Source organism: Pelophylax lessonae (genome assembly GCF_965119305.1).
Source record: "Pelophylax lessonae genome assembly, chromosome: 1".
Classification (NCBI taxonomy): Eukaryota; Metazoa; Chordata; class Amphibia; order Anura; family Ranidae; genus Pelophylax; species Pelophylax lessonae.
The window spans coordinates 203,343,348-203,365,662 of record NC_138768.1 but is presented as its reverse complement, the minus strand read 5'-3'; the positions used below and the strand labels follow the sequence as shown (position 1 = coordinate 203,365,662).

The window sequence follows — 22,315 nt, the reverse complement described above, 5'->3', positions numbered from 1 at the left end:
AAGAAGCTTCTATATCTGCCTTCTTTATTGTAGACATTTGGTTCCTCCCCTGCAATGTTCTACTATTACTATTTCCTCCTAGTAGTCCCTGCTATGACACTAATTACACAGCCGAAGGAATCCTAATGTCTTTTACACCTGCTTCCCCACAGTGGGTGTTTCTAATTCACTTTCCATGTCTTGCTCAAGACTTCCCATGTTTTTGCCAAAAAAAAAGAAAAAAAGACAGCAGTGTGGCCGGTCAATTGGAGGCTTTCCATGGAGGAATCTCCAGCTGTTAACCAGCAGGTGTAAACACAAACAAAGTCCAGTCAGCTTATCCACTGTATACAGAACGATCGTCCGGGTTTACTTGTTATGCCTAAGAAAAGTTACACAGATTTTTCATTTGATATTAGCTACCCATACATATGAGCCTGTGTGATTTTTTTTCGTACGTCTTGCAACATCACATAGCAAGAGGAATTCCATCTTTTCCTATAGTGCCTAGTACCTGTGCAATTTTCCCTTGTGTGTTTTTGAAAATGCTTTTTCGGTGGGACTTGCTGCAATTTTGGCCCCTCAAAATTGCATAAAAAATGCATGTATGTTCACTTCAGTGTGTTTTTGATGCATCTTTTAGAATGAAAACAACTTTACATAGGCTGCAGAGAAGATGGAGAGACATGGCCGCAGAATGCCGAATGTCAAGGCCTTCATCGACTGCCTAGTCAGAGCGAGGCGATTGATGTATGATCCCATCCACCACCAACACAAAGATCACAGCAAGCGTCATATGGCATTAACTGTTTGAGGATTGGGATGTTTTACCCTCTTCTTCATTTAAAATTAAAGTGGTAACTGCGACAGCTGCCAAAAAACATTGGCACAGTGGCCATGACACAAGATTCCAGTACAACAACACAGGCAAAAAACATACAGAGTAAGCAGAAAGCTCGAAGGACGACAATGCCTAATGATGTCACAGGAAATATTGCTTGGCACTGACCAAAACATAAACACACAAATCATAAAAATGCATGAAAACATACCAAAAAACACATGAAAAACAGGCTGGGCTGATTATTTTTTATTTATTTTTTTTTTTAGAATGAGGCTCGTGAAAGATTTTTCAGCTTTCCTATAAATTCACAGAATGGCAGTAACGTACACTGCTCAAAAAAATAAAAGGAACACATTTAATCAGAGTATAACATCAAGTCAATTAAACTCCTGGGATATTGATCTGGTCAGTTAAGTTGCAGAGGGGGTTGTTAATCAGTTTCAGCTGCTTTGTTGTTAATGAAATTAACAACAGGTACACTTGATGGGCAACAATGAGGCAACCTCCAAAAAAGGAATGGTTTTACAGGTGGAGGCCACTCACATTTTTTTCGCCTACTAATCTTTTCTGACTGTTTTTCACTAGTAGGGTTAGTGTCACTACTGGTAGCATGAGGCGATACCTGGACCCTATAGAGGTTGCACAGGCAGTCCAACTCCTCCAGGATGGCACATCAATATGTGCCATTGCCAAAAGGTCTCAAGAGCATGGAAGAGATTCATTCCAGGAGACAGGAAGTTACTCTAGGAGAGCTGGACTGGGCCGTAGAAGGTTCTTAACCCATCAGCAGGACAGGTATCTGCCCATTTGTGCAAGGAGGAACAGGAGGAGCACTGCCAGAGTCTTAAAAAATGACTTCCAGCAGGCCACTGGTGTGAAAGTGACTGACCAAACAATCAAAAACAGACTTCATGAGGGTGGCCTGACAGCCCGACGTCCTCTATTGGGCCCTGTGCTCACTGCCCAGTACTGTGGAGCTCAATTGGATTTGCCATTGAACATCAGAATTGGCAGGTCTGTCACTGGTGCCCTGTGCTTTTCACAAATTAGAGCAGGTTCACCCTGAGCACATATGACAGACGTGAAAGAATCTAAAGAAGCCATTGAGAACGTTATGCTGCTTGTAACATCGTTCAGCATGACCGGTTTGGTGGTGGGTCAGTGATGGTCTGGGGAGGCATATCCATGGGGGGACGCACAGACTTCTACAGGCTAGAAAATGGCACCCTGACTGCCATTAGGTATCAGAATGAAATCCTTGGACCCATTGTCAAACCCTACACTAGTGCAGTGGGCCCTGGGTTCCTCCTGGTGCACGGCAATGTCCGGCCTCATTTGCCAAAAGTATTCAGCCAGTTCCTGGAGGATAAAGGAATTAAAACCATTGAATGGCCCCCATGCTCGCCTGACCAAAATACAATAGAACACCTCTGAGATTTTATGTTTTGGTCCATCCGACGCCATCAGGTTGCACCTCAGTCTGTTTAGGAGCTCAGTGATGCCCTGGTCCAGATCTGGGAGGAAATACCCCAGGACACCATCCATCATCTCATACAGAGCATGCCCCGACGTTGTCAGGCATGCATACAAGCATGCGGGAACCATACAAACTACTGAGTACCATTCATGAACTGAACAAACAAATTTAAACCTCCTCGTAGATATTTGCCCAGCATTGGTACCCTGAGATACGTTTAATTCACATGCCGTTGTAATATACCATTATAAAATGATTGCGGGACAATTAGATAGCAGGTATTGGTAGCCTAAAGCAGCCAATAGAGGCACCATCTGACTGCCCTTGGGCAACATACTTGATTGCCTGGCCCTAGCAAATGTTTGTGTATATGCCTGTGGAGATTAATTGGGGAGGTAGGTAGAGAAAAGCTACAGGCAGAACCAACACTAGCTTACTTTAGGCAAAGCAATGGAGGTCAGACCATGTTTTCTAATCTGTTTGATCATTTTCTCAGCAGCTCAAAATGATGGACGACGTTGCTTTGATGCCTACACTTACTTCAAAAGGTACTTCATTTTACCCCCTACCATAAATTCAGAAAATAGTCTACAGCAGCAGAAGACGGTGACATGCATGTATGAGGTCTAAAGATATCCACAGATATTAGACTCAGAAATACACCTTGCTCTTTCTGTGTGCTATAAAAAAATTAGTCCTCAGGCTGAATAAAAAGCTAATTGTCCTAATGAACCCCAATGCTCCCCATCCTGGGTGCCTGTACGTTATATGTGTTTTTATGTAGGATTAATAATTTGTCTGACTTTAGATACGTAATCTGTGTGCCCTAATGATCTTCCTTTCAGAAAGGTTACTTAAAACAGATTTCAAGCCTGTAAAAAAAATAAAAAATAATGTAGCAGCTGACTTTTAATAAAAGGACACTTACCTGTCCAGGGATCCCAAACTGATCTGTCTATAGGCACTAGGCACAGGTGGCATCTCCACTTAGGGAAACAGGAAATGAAGCCTTGAGGCTTCACAGTCTGTTTCCTACTGCGCATGCGTGAGTTGGTTGCGCTTTCTGAATGGTTTCGCTGTCTTCTGGGACCTGTGTGTCTCCCAGAAGGCAGTGGGAGGGAGGAAAGGAGGAGGGGCCGGAAATTACGTAGATTGCCACACAAAGATTGTGGCGATCTTACCCAGAAGTGGGAGCAGGTACCTGGTTTTGACAGGTATCCACTCCCCTCCCCCCCCCCCCCCCCCGAAAGGTACCAAATGTGGCAGCGGATGGGGGAGGAAGCAAACAGGCAGAGCTTCCCCTTTTTGGGTGGAGCTCCACTTTAAGGGACCCATTTACACCATATGCATTGGGCTGCAATGAGTAGTATTGACCAATGCAGTCCAAACACATAAACAAACAACACAAACAAACATAAATTGCCTTATGTTATTGTTTCAGTTTACACCAACGTGCTGCATTGTTGTGCACTGAAAAAAAGTTGGACTAAGTGCAATGTTGCGCATGTTTTGATGCACTACACTGCATTACAGCACAGTACAGTGGATAAAGTTGAATGAAATGTAATTTTGTGACATTTTAATAAAGTTAAAAAAATTGTAAACAATGCAATTACTTGTAACAAAGCATTGCTATGCCCCAACACAAGGTATACAAGTGGGTGTGAGTTAGAGCCGGTCCACACTAGCGCGACTTGTCAGCCTGACAAGTCGCGCTCCCTCACGGTCCATTGACCGCTACAGGACCCGTTCTAATAGGAGCGACACAAGTTGCTCCGACTTAGAAAAAGGGTCCTGTGCTACTTCGGGGCGACCTCGGAGCGACTTGCATAGACTTCCATTATGTGAAGTCCCTGCAAGTCGCTCCGAAGTCGTCCCACTAGGCAGCAGGAATGCCGATGCATGGGAACGGCAGCCGCCATTGCCGCCGGGCACCCACGACCGCTCCCCGCTGAGACAGGACGGTCGGCTGTTGTAAACACAGCTGACCATTGTTCTCTCAGAAATGATCACAGAGCACCTATGATCCTTCCATATAAGAACACAGGTCTCTATGATCATTTCACAAGTTCCTCCCCCCACAGTTAGAAACGCTCTCCTAGGCTCACAATTAACCCTTTGATCACCCCTAGGTTAACCCCTTCCCAGCCAGAGTTATTCTTACAGTGACAGTGCATATTTGTAGCACTGATTACTGTAGTAATGTCACTGGTCCCCCCAAAAGTGTCAAAAATTTTAGTTAGGGGTCCGATCTGTCCGCCGCAATGTCCCAGTTCCGCTAAAAATCGCAGATTGCTGCCATTACTAATAAAAAAATAAATAAATAAATAAAAATTACATAAATCTTTTCTCTAGTTTGTAGACGCAATAACTTTTGCGCAAACCAATCAAAATAGGCTTATTGCGATTTTTTTTACCAAAAATATATAGCAGAATACAAATTGACCTAGAAGGATGACAAATTTTGATTTTTAATTTTTTTTTGGGGAATGTTATATAGCAGAAAGTGAAAATTATTGTTTTTTTTTTTTTTTTTTTTTTCAGAATTGTCGCTATTTTTTTGTTTATAGTGCAAAAAATAAAAATCGCACAAGTGATCAAATACCACCAAAAGATAGCTCTATTTGTGGGAAAAAAAGGACAACAATTTTATTTGGGTACCGCGTCGGATGACCGTGCAATTTTCCGTTAAAATAACGCAGTGCCGAATCGCACAAAATGGCCTGTTCATTAAAGGGGCAAATCCTTCCAGTCCAGAACTGGTTAAAGCATCGCCTATGGGGATTTTTAGGTAGCGTAGTTTGTTACCATTCCATGAGTGTCCACAAATTTTAAGCATCTTTCACATCATCTTTCACATTTTACAAAATAATTCAAATGTATTTTTTCCAAAACAATTGCGTTTGCAAAACCACTGCGCAAATATCGTGTCACATAAAAAAATGCAAGGATCGCCGTTTTATTCCTTAGGGTCCTTGCTAAAAAAATAATAAATGTATGTTTGGGGGTTCAAAGTAATTCTGCAAAATATACTGATTTAAATCTGTAAACAAAAAGTGTCAAAAAATGCCTGGTCGCAGATTTTTTTTTTTTTTTTGTGAGTAAACAGCAATGTGTGTAACTTTAGGGATCAATTATAAAAGAGGCAAATAACCAAAAGAGGGCAAAACCCATTCAAACAAAGTACAGTAGCTAATCACTGCACCGCTCCCCCCACAAAGAAGCAGCAGGGATCCGAATCCTAAAGAATATTCATTTCATGAATGTTAAGTTGTATCAGCTACTCACAAAACCCACATTCAGACGGGTGTCTTCTCTTCTTACACACCAATCTATTTCCAATGATGTCTGCATACAAGGAGCACAATCCAATCTTTGCTGAGCTCTGCACAGAGGAGTCACAAAAGTAAACCAGCCACACAAAAGAAGCGCTTCAGACAACATTGACTGTTAAAGAACGTTCACCCATTCTGGTCCCATTGGGGCGTTCCATCAGACAGCCATTATAGGGGGGATTGTAATGTAAATATTGGTGCATCTTCAATGCGCCAACTCAATAATGCCATTACCCCAGCTCTGCGTGTTGTTGCACAAGCCACGCCAATTCACTTTAAAGCTCAGCACACACATTGCAATCCTATTGTACAATCTCCTTTAAACAGGGCCGTTTTTAACACAGGGCAAAAGGGGCAACTGCCCTGGGCCCAGTCATTGTTGTGGGGCCCAAAGCAGCTGCCCCTTAAGCCCCCACTGCCTGCAAATAGGTAATAGGTGGATTTTGGAGGGCCCAAGAAAATATTTGCCCAGGGTCCAATTAATATTAAAGATGGCTCTGCCTTTAAATCTAACAACTATGTAATACAAGGGTCTTGACTGGATACAAATGGACTGGCTAGCTTAGGTAGGTCCATATAGTACATAGTTTTGGTAAATCTAAAGTCCATAGTACAAAGACAGTACAGTCAGGTTGTAAAGTGTAAGTTGGCTCTAAAGAAGACTGGACAATCCAATTGTAAAGTGTATAAGCAGTTTAAGGGTTCTTTACATTTGCCATCACTGCCCCTCCACGGTGGATCACTTTTCAGAGGACGATTGCCAGATGTCTGGGAGGTGATAGTTCGCCTCCTCGCCACCACTAAGTCTGCACCACTGGTTGCAGAGTGGCCCTATTCACTTGAATGGGTTGCGTTCGGTGGTGGTACTGCCCACCCAGTGAGACATGGAGCAGAATTATTGCTGCGGCATGGGTACAACACTGTATGGCCACCGTTGTAGCTTAAGGGGTGCAGTTCATTCGCCATTTTTATGCCCCCTCTGTTAGTCTGTGTGAATGAGCCCTAAAAGCGATATGCGACAGTTCCTGGTAATGCCGATGGCGTGCGCCAAATTAAATAAGCACTTTTGCCAATGTTCTAAACAAAAAATTGCTGTAAAATGTGCACCACTACCAGAGTCCTGAAAATACCATAGGGAGCAGGGGCGAACGGCGAGGAGGGAGGGATGGAGGTCTGTGGACAGACAGCACACCCCTACCAGGGAACAACTTTACAACACTTTTATTCATTAACGCATAAAACGCTAAAAAAAAGTGCGTTTTTTCCTCCGCGCCAATCTTTGTTAATCCCCCTTTCTTATTTACAGCCCACCGATCTTTAGATGGATGTGAGCTAAGAATTGTAGCTGAGTGAGCCAAGGGAGACTCATCTATCACATTCACAGCAATCAATGCATCACATTAGAAGAAGAGGTATGTCAGCACATCAGTAATCATTACCAATAGAGGTAAGTGCCAATCATCCAGATAGAAGAGTGAATACAAGTCCATGGATCCCCCCTGGAACTACAGCATGAGAACTTTCTGCAATCCCTAACACACCCCAATCAGGTTTATTACTCATTAATAAGAGGATTCTATGATCATAGGGCATGCACAATACAAGATCTGCCTCCTGTCTTTATCCCAGGCTGCTCAGGAAACTTTCTCCTACTTTAATGAGTCTTACCTGGGTGACTCTGATGACTTTCCTCCCTGCTCTGGATCCTGGAGATCCCACAAAAGTTCTCCGAATTTTCATCAACTCTCAATCATAATAATCAGACGATGCGATGTCTAGAAGTGGTCGGGTGGGAGTTGTAGCTGGCTTGTCTCCTGCTGATCCTAGGCAGTGGCGATGTATTGTGCAGTGTGCAGAGCTCAGCCTGGCTCAGTGTCTTCTCTGACTGCTGTCACTGCAGCCCCATTCACTGCTCAGAGTCTGCGGGAGGGGGCGGGGACCTGCTATTGTCAGAGATGGCTATGGGATCTTTTCTTCTAGGCTTCCCTTATTATCAGAGCTGGCTATGGGATCTCTTCTTCTAGGCTTCCCTTATTATCAGAGCTGGCTATGGGATCTCTTCTTCTAGGCTTCCCTTGTTGTCAGAGCTGGCTATGGGATCTCTTCTTCCAGGCTTCCCTTATTATCAGAGCTGGCTATGGGATCTCTTCTTCCAGGCTTCCCCTATTGTCAGAGCTGGCTATGGGATCTCTTCTTCTTCCAGGCTTCCCCTATTGTCAGAGCTAGCTATGGGATCTTTTCTTCTAGGCTTCCCTTATTATCAGAGCTGGCTATGGGATCTCTTCTTCTTCCAGGCTTCCCTTATTATCAGAGCTGGCTATGGGATCTCTTCTTCTTCCAGGCTTCCCTTATTATCAGAGCTGGCTATGGGATCTCTTCTTCTTCCAGGCTTCCCTTATTGTCAGAGCTGGCTATGGGATCTCTTCTTCTTCCAGGCTTCCCTTATTATCAGAGCTGGCTATGGGATCTCTTCTTCTTCCAGGCTTCCCCTATTGTCAGAGCTGGCTATGGGATCTTTTCTTCCAGGCTTCCCTTATTGTCAGAGCTGGCTATGGGATCTCTTCTTCCAGGCTTCCCTTATTATCAGAGCTGGCTATGGGATCTATTCTTCTAGGCTTCCCCTATTGTCAGAGCTGGCTATGGGATCTCTTCTTCTAGGCTTTCCTTATTGTCAGAGCTGGCTATGGGATCTTTTCTTCCAGGCTTCCCCTATTGTCAGAGCTGGCTATGGGATCTCTTCTTCTTCCAGGCTTCCCCTATTGTCAGAGCTGGCTATGGGATCTCTTCTTCCAGGCTTCCCCTATTGTCAGAGCTGGCTATGGGATCTCTTCTTCTAGGCTTTCCTTATTGTCAGAGCTGACTATGGGATCTTCCCTTATTGTCAGAGCTAGCTATGGGATCTCTTCTTCCAGGTTTCCCTTATTGTCAGAGCTGGCTATGGGATCTCTTCTTCCAGGCTTCCCTTATTGTCAGAGCTGGCAATGGGATCTCTTCTTCCAGGCTTCCCTTATTGTCAGAGCTGGCTTTGGGATCTCTTCCCCTATTGTCAGAGCTGGCTATGGGATCTCTTCTTCCAGGCTTCCCCTATTGTCAGAGCTGGCTATGGGATCTTTTCTTCTAGGCTTTCCTTATTGTCAGAGCTGGCTATGGGATCTCTTCTTCTAGGCTTTCCTTATTGTCAGAGCTGGCTATGGGATCTTTTCTTTTAGGCTTCCCCTATTGTCAGAGCTGGCTATGGGATCTCTTCTTACAGGCTTCCCCTATTATCAGAGCTGGCTATGGGATCTCTTCTTCCAGGCTTCCCTTATTGTCAGAGCTGGCAATGGGATCTCTTCTTCCAGGCTTCCCCTATTGTCAGAGCTGGCTATGGGATCTCTTCTTCCAGGCTTCCCCTATTGTCAGAGCTGGCTATGGGATCTCTTCTTCTTCCAGGCTTCCCCTATTGTCAGAGCTGGCTATGGGATCTCTTCTTCTAGGCTTTCCTTATTGTCAGAGCTGGCTATGGGATCTTTTCTTTTAGGCTTCCCTTGTTGTCAGACCTGGCTATGGGATCTCTTCTTTTAGGCTTCCCCTATTGTCAGAGCTGGCTATGGGATCTCTTCTTACAGGCTTCCCCTATTATCAGAGCTGGCTATGGGATCTCTTCTTCCAGGCTTCCCTTATTGTCAGAGCTGGCAATGGGATCTCTTCTTCCAGGCTTCCCCTATTGTCAGAGCTGGCTATGGGATCTCTTCTTCCAGGCTTCCCCTATTGTCAGAGCTGGCTATGGGATCTCTTCTTCCAGGCTTCCCTTATTGTCAGAGTTGGCAATGGGATCTCTTCTTCCAGGCTTCCCTTATTGTCAGAGCTGGCTTTGGGATCTCTTCCCCTATTGTCAGAGCTGGCTTTGGGATCTCTTCCCCTATTGTCAGAGCTGGCTATGGGATCTCTTCTTCCAGGCTTCCCCAATTGTCAGAGCTGGCTATGGGATCTCTTCTTCCAGGCTTCCCTTATTGTCAGAGCTGGCAATGGGATCTCTTCTTCCAGGCTTCCCCTATTGTCAGAGCTGGCTATGGGATCTCTTCTTCCAGGCTTCCCTTATTATCAGAGCTGGCTATGGGATCTCTTCTTCCAGGCTTCCCCTATTGTCAGAGCTGGCTATGGGATCTCTTCTTCTTCCAGGCTTCCCCTATTGTCAGAGCTAGCTATGGGATCTTTTCTTCTAGGCTTCCCTTATTATCAGAGCTGGCTATGGGATCTCTTCTTCTTCCAGGCTTCCCTTATTATCAGAGCTGGCTATGGGATCTCTTCTTCTTCCAGGCTTCCCTTATTGTCAGAGCTGGCTATGGGATCTCTTCTTCTTCCAGGCTTCCCTTATTATCAGAGCTGGCTATGGGATCTCTTCTTCTTCCAGGCTTCCCCTATTGTCAGAGCTGGCTATGGGATCTTTTCTTCCAGGCTTCCCTTATTATCAGAGCTGGCTATGGGATCTATTCTTCTAGGCTTCCCCTATTGTCAGAGCTGGCTATGGGATCTCTTCTTCTAGGCTTTCCTTATTGTCAGAGCTGGCTATGGGATCTTTTCTTCCAGGCTTCCCCTATTGTCAGAGCTGGCTATGGGATCTCTTCTTCTAGGCTTCCCCTATTGTCAGAGCTGGCTATGGGATCTCTTATTCCAGGCTTCCCCTATTGTCAGAGCTGGCTATGGGATCTCTTCTTCCAGGCTTCCCTTATTATCAGAGCTGGCTATGGGATCTATTCTTCTAGGCTTCCCCTATTGTCAGAGCTGGCTATGGGATCTCTTCTTCTAGGCTTTCCTTATTGTCAGAGCTGGCTATGGGATCTTTTCTTCCAGGCTTCCCCTATTGTCAGAGCTGGCTATGGGATCTCTTCTTCCAGGCTTCCCCTATTGTCAGAGCTGGCTATGGGATCTCTTCTTCTAGGCTTTCCTTATTGTCAGAGCTGACTATGGGATCTTCCCTTATTGTCAGAGCTAGCTATGGGATCTCTTCTTCCAGGTTTCCCTTATTGTCAGAGCTGGCTATGGGATCTCTTCTTCCAGGCTTCCCTTATTGTCAGAGCTGGCAATGGGATCTCTTCTTCCAGGCTTCCCTTATTGTCAGAGCTGGCTTTGGGATCTCTTCCCCTATTGTCAGAGCTGGCTATGGGATCTCTTCTTCCAGGCTTCCCCTATTGTCAGAGCTGGCTATGGGATCTTTTCTTCTAGGCTTTCCTTATTGTCAGAGCTGGCTATGGGATCTCTTCTTCTAGGCTTTCCTTATTGTCAGAGCTGGCTATGGGATCTTTTCTTTTAGGCTTCCCCTATTGTCAGAGCTGGCTATGGGATCTCTTCTTACAGGCTTCCCCTATTATCAGAGCTGGCTATGGGATCTCTTCTTCCAGGCTTCCCTTATTGTCAGAGCTGGCAATGGGATCTCTTCTTCCAGGCTTCCCCTATTGTCAGAGCTGGCTATGGGATCTCTTCTTCCAGGCTTCCCCTATTGTCAGAGCTGGCTATGGGATCTCTTCTTCTTCCAGGCTTCCCCTATTGTCAGAGCTGGCTATGGGATCTCTTCTTCTAGGCTTTCCTTATTGTCAGAGCTGGCTATGGGATCTTTTCTTTTAGGCTTCCCTTGTTGTCAGACCTGGCTATGGGATCTCTTCTTTTAGGCTTCCCCTATTGTCAGAGCTGGCTATGGGATCTCTTCTTACAGGCTTCCCCTATTATCAGAGCTGGCTATGGGATCTCTTCTTCCAGGCTTCCCTTATTGTCAGAGCTGGCAATGGGATCTCTTCTTCCAGGCTTCCCCTATTGTCAGAGCTGGCTATGGGATCTCTTCTTCCAGGCTTCCCCTATTGTCAGAGCTGGCTATGGGATCTCTTCTTCCAGGCTTCCCTTATTGTCAGAGTTGGCAATGGGATCTCTTCTTCCAGGCTTCCCTTATTGTCAGAGCTGGCTTTGGGATCTCTTCCCCTATTGTCAGAGCTGGCTTTGGGATCTCTTCCCCTATTGTCAGAGCTGGCTATGGGATCTCTTCTTCCAGGCTTCCCCAATTGTCAGAGCTGGCTATGGGATCTCTTCTTCCAGGCTTCCCTTATTGTCAGAGCTGGCAATGGGATCTCTTCTTCCAGGCTTCCCCTATTGTCAGAGCTGGCTATGGGATCTCTTCTTCCAGGCTTCCCCTATTGTCAGAGCTGGCTATGGGATCTCTTCTTCCAGGCTTCCCTTATTGTCAGAGTTGGCAATGGGATCTCTTCTTCCAGGCTTCCCTTATTGTCAGAGCTGGCTTTGGGATCTCTTCCCCTATTGTCAGAGCTGGCTTTGGGATCTCTTCCCCTATTGTCAGAGCTGGCTATGGGATCTCTTCTTCCAGGCTTCCCCAATTGTCAGAGCTGGCTATGGGATCTCTTCTTCCAGGCTTCCCTTATTGTCAGAGCTGGCTATGGGATCTCTTCTTCCAGGCTTCCCTTATTGTCAGAGCTGGCTATGGGATCTCTTATTCTAGGCTTCCCTTATTGTCAGAGCTGGCTATGGGATCTCTTCTTCCAGGCTTCCCCTATTGTCAGAGCTGGCTATGGGATCTCTGCTTCTAGGCTTCCCTTATTGTCAGAGATGGCTATGGGATCTTTTCTTCCAGGCTTCCCCTATTGTCAGAGCTGGCTATGGGATCTCTGCTTCTAGGCTTCCCTTATTGTCAGAGCTGGCTATGGGATCTCTTCTTCCAGACTTCCCTTATTGTTAGAGCTAGCTATGGGATCTCTTCTTCCAGGCTTCCCTTAATGGCCATACACACTATAAGATTTTCTGAAGACTTTTTCCTTCAGATTTACCTTTTCTATGTAGTGCAAGGGCCTGCCAGATTGCATACAAATTGAAAGTGTTTAGGTTTGACCTCATATTATATGGTTTTGGTAAATCTAAAGGAAAAAGTCTTCAGAAAATCTTATAGTGTGTATGGCCCATTATTGTCAGAGCTGGCTATGGGATCTCTTCTTCCAGGCTTCCCCTATTGTCAGAGCTAGCTATGGGATCTCTCCTTCCAGGCTTCCCCTATTGTCAGAGCTGGCTATGGGATCTCTTCTTCCAGGCTTCCCCTATTGTCAGAGTTGGCAATGGGATCTCTTCTTCCAGGCTTCCCTTATTGTCAGAGCTGGCTTTGGGATCTCTTCCCCTATTGTCAGAGCTGGCTTTGGGATCTCTTCCCCTATTGTCAGAGCTGGCTATGGGATCTCTTCTTCCAGGCTTCCCCAATTGTCAGAGCTGGCTATGGGATCTCTTCTTCCAGGCTTCCCTTATTATCAGAGCTGGCTATGGGATCTCTTCTTCTTCCAGGCTTCCCTTATTGTCAGAGCTGGCTATGGGATCTCTTCTTCTTCCAGGCTTCCCTTATTATCAGAGCTGGCTATGGGATCTCTTCTTCTTCCAGGCTTCCCCTATTGTCAGAGCTGGCTATGGGATCTTTTCTTCCAGGCTTCCCTTATTGTCAGAGCTGGCTATGGGATCTCTTCTTCCAGGCTTCCCTTATTATCAGAGCTGGCTATGGGATCTATTCTTCTAGGCTTCCCCTATTGTCAGAGCTGGCTATGGGATCTCTTCTTCTAGGCTTTCCTTATTGTCAGAGCTGGCTATGGGATCTTTTCTTCCAGGCTTCCCCTATTGTCAGAGCTGGCTATGGGATCTCTTCTTCTTCCAGGCTTCCCCTATTGTCAGAGCTGGCTATGGGATCTCTTCTTCCAGGCTTCCCCTATTGTCAGAGCTGGCTATGGGATCTCTTCTTCTAGGCTTTCCTTATTGTCAGAGCTGACTATGGGATCTTCCCTTATTGTCAGAGCTAGCTATGGGATCTCTTCTTCCAGGTTTCCCTTATTGTCAGAGCTGGCTATGGGATCTCTTCTTCCAGGCTTCCCTTATTGTCAGAGCTGGCAATGGGATCTCTTCTTCCAGGCTTCCCTTATTGTCAGAGCTGGCTTTGGGATCTCTTCCCCTATTGTCAGAGCTGGCTATGGGATCTCTTCTTCCAGGCTTCCCCTATTGTCAGAGCTGGCTATGGGATCTTTTCTTCTAGGCTTTCCTTATTGTCAGAGCTGGCTATGGGATCTCTTCTTCTAGGCTTTCCTTATTGTCAGAGCTGGCTATGGGATCTTTTCTTTTAGGCTTCCCCTATTGTCAGAGCTGGCTATGGGATCTCTTCTTACAGGCTTCCCCTATTATCAGAGCTGGCTATGGGATCTCTTCTTCCAGGCTTCCCTTATTGTCAGAGCTGGCAATGGGATCTCTTCTTCCAGGCTTCCCCTATTGTCAGAGCTGGCTATGGGATCTCTTCTTCCAGGCTTACCCTATTGTCAGAGCTGGCTATGGGATCTCTTCTTCTTCCAGGCTTCCCCTATTGTCAGAGCTGGCTATGGGATCTCTTCTTCTAGGCTTTCCTTATTGTCAGAGCTGGCTATGGGATCTTTTCTTTTAGGCTTCCCTTGTTGTCAGACCTGGCTATGGGATCTCTTCTTTTAGGCTTCCCCTATTGTCAGAGCTGGCTATGGGATCTCTTCTTACAGGCTTCCCCTATTATCAGAGCTGGCTATGGGATCTCTTCTTCCAGGCTTCCCTTATTGTCAGAGCTGGCAATGGGATCTCTTCTTCCAGGCTTCCCCTATTGTCAGAGCTGGCTATGGGATCTCTTCTTCCAGGCTTCCCCTATTGTCAGAGCTGGCTATGGGATCTCTTCTTCCAGGCTTCCCTTATTGTCAGAGTTGGCAATGGGATCTCTTCTTCCAGGCTTCCCTTATTGTCAGAGCTGGCTTTGGGATCTCTTCCCCTATTGTCAGAGCTGGCTTTGGGATCTCTTCCCCTATTGTCAGAGCTGGCTATGGGATCTCTTCTTCCAGGCTTCCCCAATTGTCAGAGCTGGCTATGGGATCTCTTCTTCCAGGCTTCCCTTATTGTCAGAGCTGGCAATGGGATCTCTTCTTCCAGGCTTCCCCTATTGTCAGAGCTGGCTATGGGATCTCTTCTTCCAGGCTTCCCCTATTGTCAGAGCTGGCTATGGGATCTCTTCTTCCAGGCTTCCCTTATTGTCAGAGTTGGCAATGGGATCTCTTCTTCCAGGCTTCCCTTATTGTCAGAGCTGGCTTTGGGATCTCTTCCCCTATTGTCAGAGCTGGCTTTGGGATCTCTTCCCCTATTGTCAGAGCTGGCTATGGGATCTCTTCTTCCAGGCTTCCCCAATTGTCAGAGCTGGCTATGGGATCTCTTCTTCCAGGCTTCCCTTATTGTCAGAGCTGGCTATGGGATCTCTTCTTCCAGGCTTCCCTTATTGTCAGAGCTGGCTATGGGATCTCTTATTCTAGGCTTCCCTTATTGTCAGAGCTGGCTATGGGATCTCTTCTTCCAGGCTTCCCCTATTGTCAGAGCTGGCTATGGGATCTCTGCTTCTAGGCTTCCCTTATTGTCAGAGATGGCTATGGGATCTTTTCTTCCAGGCTTCCCCTATTGTCAGAGCTGGCTATGGGATCTCTGCTTCTAGGCTTCCCTTATTGTCAGAGCTGGCTATGGGATCTCTTCTTCCAGACTTCCCTTATTGTTAGAGCTAGCTATGGGATCTCTTCTTCCAGGCTTCCCTTAATGGCCATACACACTATAAGATTTTCTGAAGACTTTTTCCTTCAGATTTACCTTTTCTATGTAGTGCAAGGGCCTGCCAGATTGCATACAAATTGAAAGTGTTTAGGTTTGACCTCATATTATATGGTTTTGGTAAATCTAAAGGAAAAAGTCTTCAGAAAATCTTATAGTGTGTATGGCCCATTATTGTCAGAGCTGGCTATGGGATCTCTTCTTCCAGGCTTCCCCTATTGTCAGAGCTAGCTATGGGATCTCTCCTTCCAGGCTTCCCCTATTGTCAGAGCTGGCTATGGGATCTCTTCTTCCAGGCTTCCCCTATTGTCAGAGTTGGCAATGGGATCTCTTCTTCCAGGCTTCCCTTATTGTCAGAGCTGGCTTTGGGATCTCTTCCCCTATTGTCAGAGCTGGCTTTGGGATCTCTTCCCCTATTGTCAGAGCTGGCTATGGGATCTCTTCTTCCAGGCTTCCCCAATTGTCAGAGCTGGCTATGGGATCTCTTCTTCCAGGCTTCCCTTATTATCAGAGCTGGCTATGGGATCTCTTCTTCTTCCAGGCTTCCCTTATTGTCAGAGCTGGCTATGGGATCTCTTCTTCTTCCAGGCTTCCCTTATTATCAGAGCTGGCTATGGGATCTCTTCTTCTTCCAGGCTTCCCCTATTGTCAGAGCTGGCTATGGGATCTTTTCTTCCAGGCTTCCCTTATTGTCAGAGCTGGCTATGGGATCTCTTCTTCCAGGCTTCCCTTATTATCAGAGCTGGCTATGGGATCTATTCTTCTAGGCTTCCCCTATTGTCAGAGCTGGCTATGGGATCTCTTCTTCTAGGCTTTCCTTATTGTCAGAGCTGGCTATGGGATCTTTTCTTCCAGGCTTCCCCTATTGTCAGAGCTGGCTATGGGATCTCTTCTTCTTCCAGGCTTCCCCTATTGTCAGAGCTGGCTATGGGATCTCTTCTTCCAGGCTTCCCCTATTGTCAGAGCTGGCTATGGGATCTCTTCTTCTAGGCTTTCCTTATTGTCAGAGCTGACTATGGGATCTTCCCTTATTGTCAGAGCTAGCTATGGGATCTCTTCTTCCAGGTTTCCCTTATTGTCAGAGCTGGCTATGGGATCTCTTCTTCCAGGCTTCCCTTATTGTCAGAGCTGGCAATGGGATCTCTTCTTCCAGGCTTCCCTTATTGTCAGAGCTGGCTTTGGGATCTCTTCCCCTATTGTCAGAGCTGGCTATGGGATCTCTTCTTCCAGGCTTCCCCTATTGTCAGAGCTGGCTATGGGATCTTTTCTTCTAGGCTTTCCTTATTGTCAGAGCTGGCTATGGGATCTCTTCTTCTAGGCTTTCCTTATTGTCAGAGCTGGCTATGGGATCTTTTCTTTTAGGCTTCCCCTATTGTCAGAGCTGGCTATGGGATCTCTTCTTACAGGCTTCCCCTATTATCAGAGCTGGCTATGGGATCTCTTCTTCCAGGCTTCCCTTATTGTCAGAGCTGGCAATGGGATCTCTTCTTCCAGGCTTCCCCTATTGTCAGAGCTGGCTATGGGATCTCTTCTTCCAGGCTTACCCTATTGTCAGAGCTGGCTATGGGATCTCTTCTTCTTCCAGGCTTCCCCTATTGTCAGAGCTGGCTATGGGATCTCTTCTTCTAGGCTTTCCTTATTGTCAGAGCTGGCTATGGGATCTTTTCTTTTAGGCTTCCCTTGTTGTCAGACCTGGCTATGGGATCTCTTCTTTTAGGCTTCCCCTATTGTCAGAGCTGGCTATGGGATCTCTTCTTACAGGCTTCCCCTATTATCAGAGCTGGCTATGGGATCTCTTCTTCCAGGCTTCCCTTATTGTCAGAGCTGGCAATGGGATCTCTTCTTCCAGGCTTCCCCTATTGTCAGAGCTGGCTATGGGATCTCTTCTTCCAGGCTTCCCCTATTGTCAGAGCTGGCTATGGGATCTCTTCTTCCAGGCTTCCCTTATTGTCAGAGTTGGCAATGGGATCTCTTCTTCCAGGCTTCCCTTATTGTCAGAGCTGGCTTTGGGATCTCTTCCCCTATTGTCAGAGCTGGCTTTGGGATCTCTTCCCCTATTGTCAGAGCTGGCTATGGGATCTCTTCTTCCAGGCTTCCCCAATTGTCAGAGCTGGCTATGGGATCTCTTCTTCCAGGCTTCCCTTATTGTCAGAGCTGGCAATGGGATCTCTTCTTCCAGGCTTCCCCTATTGTCAGAGCTGGCTATGGGATCTCTTCTTCCAGGCTTCCCCTATTGTCAGAGCTGGCTATGGGATCTCTTCTTCCAGGCTTCCCTTATTGTCAGAGTTGGCAATGGGATCTCTTCTTCCAGGCTTCCCTTATTGTCAGAGCTGGCTTTGGGATCTCTTCCCCTATTGTCAGAGCTGGCTTTGGGATCTCTTCCCCTATTGTCAGAGCTGGCTATGGGATCTCTTCTTCCAGGCTTCCCCAATTGTCAGAGCTGGCTATGGGATCTCTTCTTCCAGGCTTCCCTTATTGTCAGAGCTGGCTATGGGATCTCTTCTTCCAGGCTTCCCTTATTGTCAGAGCTGGCTATGGGATCTCTTATTCTAGGCTTCCCTTATTGTCAGAGCTGGCTATGGGATCTCTTCTTCCAGGCTTCCCCTATTGTCAGAGCTGGCTATGGGATCTCTGCTTCTAGGCTTCCCTTATTGTCAGAGATGGCTATGGGATCTTTTCTTCCAGGCTTCCCCTATTGTCAGAGCTGGCTATGGGATCTCTGCTTCTAGGCTTCCCTTATTGTCAGAGCTGGCTATGGGATCTCTTCTTCCAGACTTCCCTTATTGTTAGAGCTAGCTATGGGATCTCTTCTTCCAGGCTTCCCTTAATGGCCATACACACTATAAGATTTTCTGAAGACTTTTTCCTTCAGATTTACCTTTTCTATGTAGTGCAAGGGCCTGCCAGATTGCATACAAATTGAAAGTGTTTAGGTTTGACCTCATATTATATGGTTTTGGTAAATCTAAAGGAAAAAGTCTTCAGAAAATCTTATAGTGTGTATGGCCCATTATTGTCAGAGCTGGCTATGGGATCTCTTCTTCCAGGCTTCCCCTATTGTCAGAGCTAGCTATGGGATCTCTCCTTCCAGGCTTCCCCTATTGTCAGAGCTGGCTATGGGATCTCTTCTTCCAGGCTTCCCCTATTGTCAGAGTTGGCAATGGGATCTCTTCTTCCAGGCTTCCCTTATTGTCAGAGCTGGCTTTGGGATCTCTTCCCCTATTGTCAGAGCTGGCTTTGGGATCTCTTCCCCTATTGTCAGAGCTGGCTATGGGATCTCTTCTTCCAGGCTTCCCCAATTGTCAGAGCTGGCTATGGGATCTCTTCTTCCAGGCTTCCCTTATTATCAGAGCTGGCTATGGGATCTCTTCTTCTTCCAGGCTTCCCTTATTGTCAGAGCTGGCTATGGGATCTCTTCTTCTTCCAGGCTTCCCTTATTATCAGAGCTGGCTATGGGATCTCTTCTTCTTCCAGGCTTCCCCTATTGTCAGAGCTGGCTATGGGATCTTTTCTTCCAGGCTTCCCTTATTGTCAGAGCTGGCTATGGGATCTCTTCTTCCAGGCTTCCCTTATTATCAGAGCTGGCTATGGGATCTATTCTTCTAGGCTTCCCCTATTGTCAGAGCTGGCTATGGGATCTCTTCTTCTAGGCTTTCCTTATTGTCAGAGCTGGCTATGGGATCTTTTCTTCCAGGCTTCCCCTATTGTCAGAGCTGGCTATGGGATCTCTTCTTCTTCCAGGCTTCCCCTATTGTCAGAGCTGGCTATGGGATCTCTTCTTCCAGGCTTCCCCTATTGTCAGAGCTGGCTATGGGATCTCTTCTTCTAGGCTTTCCTTATTGTCAGAGCTGACTATGGGATCTTCCCTTATTGTCAGAGCTAGCTATGGGATCTCTTCTTCCAGGTTTCCCTTATTGTCAGAGCTGGCTATGGGATCTCTTCTTCCAGGCTTCCCTTATTGTCAGAGCTGGCAATGGGATCTCTTCTTCCAGGCTTCCCTTATTGTCAGAGCTGGCTTTGGGATCTCTTCCCCTATTGTCAGAGCTGGCTATGGGATCTCTTCTTCCAGGCTTCCCCTATTGTCAGAGCTGGCTATGGGATCTTTTCTTCTAGGCTTTCCTTATTGTCAGAGCTGGCTATGGGATCTCTTCTTCTAGGCTTTCCTTATTGTCAGAGCTGGCTATGGGATCTTTTCTTTTAGGCTTCCCCTATTGTCAGAGCTGGCTATGGGATCTCTTCTTACAGGCTTCCCCTATTATCAGAGCTGGCTATGGGATCTCTTCTTCCAGGCTTCCCTTATTGTCAGAGCTGGCAATGGGATCTCTTCTTCCAGGCTTCCCCTATTGTCAGAGCTGGCTATGGGATCTCTTCTTCCAGGCTTACCCTATTGTCAGAGCTGGCTATGGGATCTCTTCTTCTTCCAGGCTTCCCCTATTGTCAGAGCTGGCTATGGGATCTCTTCTTCTAGGCTTTCCTTATTGTCAGAGCTGGCTATGGGATCTTTTCTTTTAGGCTTCCCTTGTTGTCAGACCTGGCTATGGGATCTCTTCTTTTAGGCTTCCCCTATTGTCAGAGCTGGCTATGGGATCTCTTCTTACAGGCTTCCCCTATTATCAGAGCTGGCTATGGGATCTCTTCTTCCAGGCTTCCCTTATTGTCAGAGCTGGCAATGGGATCTCTTCTTCCAGGCTTCCCCTATTGTCAGAGCTGGCTATGGGATCTCTTCTTCCAGGCTTCCCCTATTGTCAGAGCTGGCTATGGGATCTCTTCTTCCAGGCTTCCCTTATTGTCAGAGTTGGCAATGGGATCTCTTCTTCCAGGCTTCCCTTATTGTCAGAGCTGGCTTTGGGATCTCTTCCCCTATTGTCAGAGCTGGCTTTGGGATCTCTTCCCCTATTGTCAGAGCTGGCTATGGGATCTCTTCTTCCAGGCTTCCCCAATTGTCAGAGCTGGCTATGGGATCTCTTCTTCCAGGCTTCCCTTATTGTCAGAGCTGGCAATGGGATCTCTTCTTCCAGGCTTCCCCTATTGTCAGAGCTGGCTATGGGATCTCTTCTTCCAGGCTTCCCCTATTGTCAGAGCTGGCTATGGGATCTCTTCTTCCAGGCTTCCCTTATTGTCAGAGTTGGCAATGGGATCTCTTCTTCCAGGCTTCCCTTATTGTCAGAGCTGGCTTTGGGATCTCTTCCCCTATTGTCAGAGCTGGCTTTGGGATCTCTTCCCCTATTGTCAGAGCTGGCTATGGGATCTCTTCTTCCAGGCTTCCCCAATTGTCAGAGCTGGCTATGGGATCTCTTCTTCCAGGCTTCCCTTATTGTCAGAGCTGGCTATGGGATCTCTTCTTCCAGGCTTCCCTTATTGTCAGAGCTGGCTATGGGATCTCTTATTCTAGGCTTCCCTTATTGTCAGAGCTGGCTATGGGATCTCTTCTTCCAGGCTTCCCCTATTGTCAGAGCTGGCTATGGGATCTCTGCTTCTAGGCTTCCCTTATTGTCAGAGATGGCTATGGGATCTTTTCTTCCAGGCTTCCCCTATTGTCAGAGCTGGCTATGGGATCTCTGCTTCTAGGCTTCCCTTATTGTCAGAGCTGGCTATGGGATCTCTTCTTCCAGACTTCCCTTATTGTTAGAGCTAGCTATGGGATCTCTTCTTCCAGGCTTCCCTTAATGGCCATACACACTATAAGATTTTCTGAAGACTTTTTCCTTCAGATTTACCTTTTCTATGTAGTGCAAGGGCCTGCCAGATTGCATACAAATTGAAAGTGTTTAGGTTTGACCTCATATTATATGGTTTTGGTAAATCTAAAGGAAAAAGTCTTCAGAAAATCTTATAGTGTGTATGGCCCATTATTGTCAGAGCTGGCTATGGGATCTCTTCTTCCAGGCTTCCCCTATTGTCAGAGCTAGCTATGGGATCTCTTCTTCCAGGCTTCCCCTATTGTCAGAGCTGGCTATGGGATCTCTTCTTCCAGGCTTCCCTTATTGTCAGAGTTGGCAATGGGATCTCTTCTTCCAGGCTTCCCTTATTGTCAGAGCTGGCTTTGGGATCTCTTCCCCTATTGTCAGAGCTGGCTTTGGGATCTCTTCCCCTATTGTCAGAGCTGGCTATGGGATCTCTTCTTCCAGGCTTCCCCAATTGTCAGAGCTGGCTATGGGATCTCTTCTTCCAGGCTTCCCTTATTGTCAGAGCTGGCAATGGGATCTCTTCTTCCAGGCTTCCCCTATTGTCAGAGCTGGCTATGGGATCTCTTCTTCCAGGCTTCCCCTATTGTCAGAGCTGGCTATGGGATCTCTTCTTCCAGGCTTCCCTTATTGTCAGAGTTGGCAATGGGATCTCTTCTTCCAGGCTTCCCTTATTGTCAGAGCTGGCTTTGGGATCTCTTCCCCTATTGTCAGAGCTGGCTTTGGGATCTCTTCCCCTATTGTCAGAGCTGGCTATGGGATCTCTTCTTCCAGGCTTCCCCAATTGTCAGAGCTGGCTATGGGATCTCTTCTTCCAGGCTTCCCTTATTGTCAGAGCTGGCTATGGGATCTCTTCTTCCAGGCTTCCCTTATTGTCAGAGCTGGCTATGGGATCTCTTATTCTAGGCTTCCCTTATTGTCAGAGCTGGCTATGGGATCTCTTCTTCCAGGCTTCCCCTATTGTCAGAGCTGGCTATGGGATCTCTGCTTCTAGGCTTCCCTTATTGTCAGAGATGGCTATGGGATCTTTTCTTCCAGGCTTCCCCTATTGTCAGAGCTGGCTATGGGATCTCTTCTTCCAGACTTCCCTTATTGTTAGAGCTAGCTATGGGATCTCTTCTTCCAGGCTTCCCTTAATGGCCATACACACTATAAGATTTTCTGAAGACTTTTGAACTAGCTCTATGGGATCTCTTATTCTAGGCTTCCCTTATTGTCAGAGCTGGCTATGGGATCTCTTCTTCCAGGCTTCCCCTATTGTCAGAGCTGGCTATGGGATCTCTGCTTCTAGGCTTCCCTTATTGTCAGAGATGGCTATGGGATCTTTTCTTCCAGGCTTCCCCTATTGTCAGAGCTGGCTATGGGATCTCTTCTTCCAGACTTCCCT

The 22,315-nt window shown here is 46.7% G+C and overlaps 1 protein-coding gene across 2 annotated transcripts in view; it reads right to left on the bottom strand.

The window, feature by feature from the left end:
* The window catches only part of MEGF10 (multiple EGF like domains 10), a 202,254-nt gene extending 194,750 nt beyond the window's left edge, over positions 1-7,504 (bottom strand). For both annotated transcript variants that reach the window (XM_082253244.1, XM_082253243.1), the window contains exon 1: positions 7,304-7,504. The gene's annotated coding sequence lies outside the window, so the exon portion shown is untranslated. The remainder of the gene's footprint in view (positions 1-7,303) is intronic.
* Positions 7,505-22,315: the final 14,811 nt, after the last annotated feature.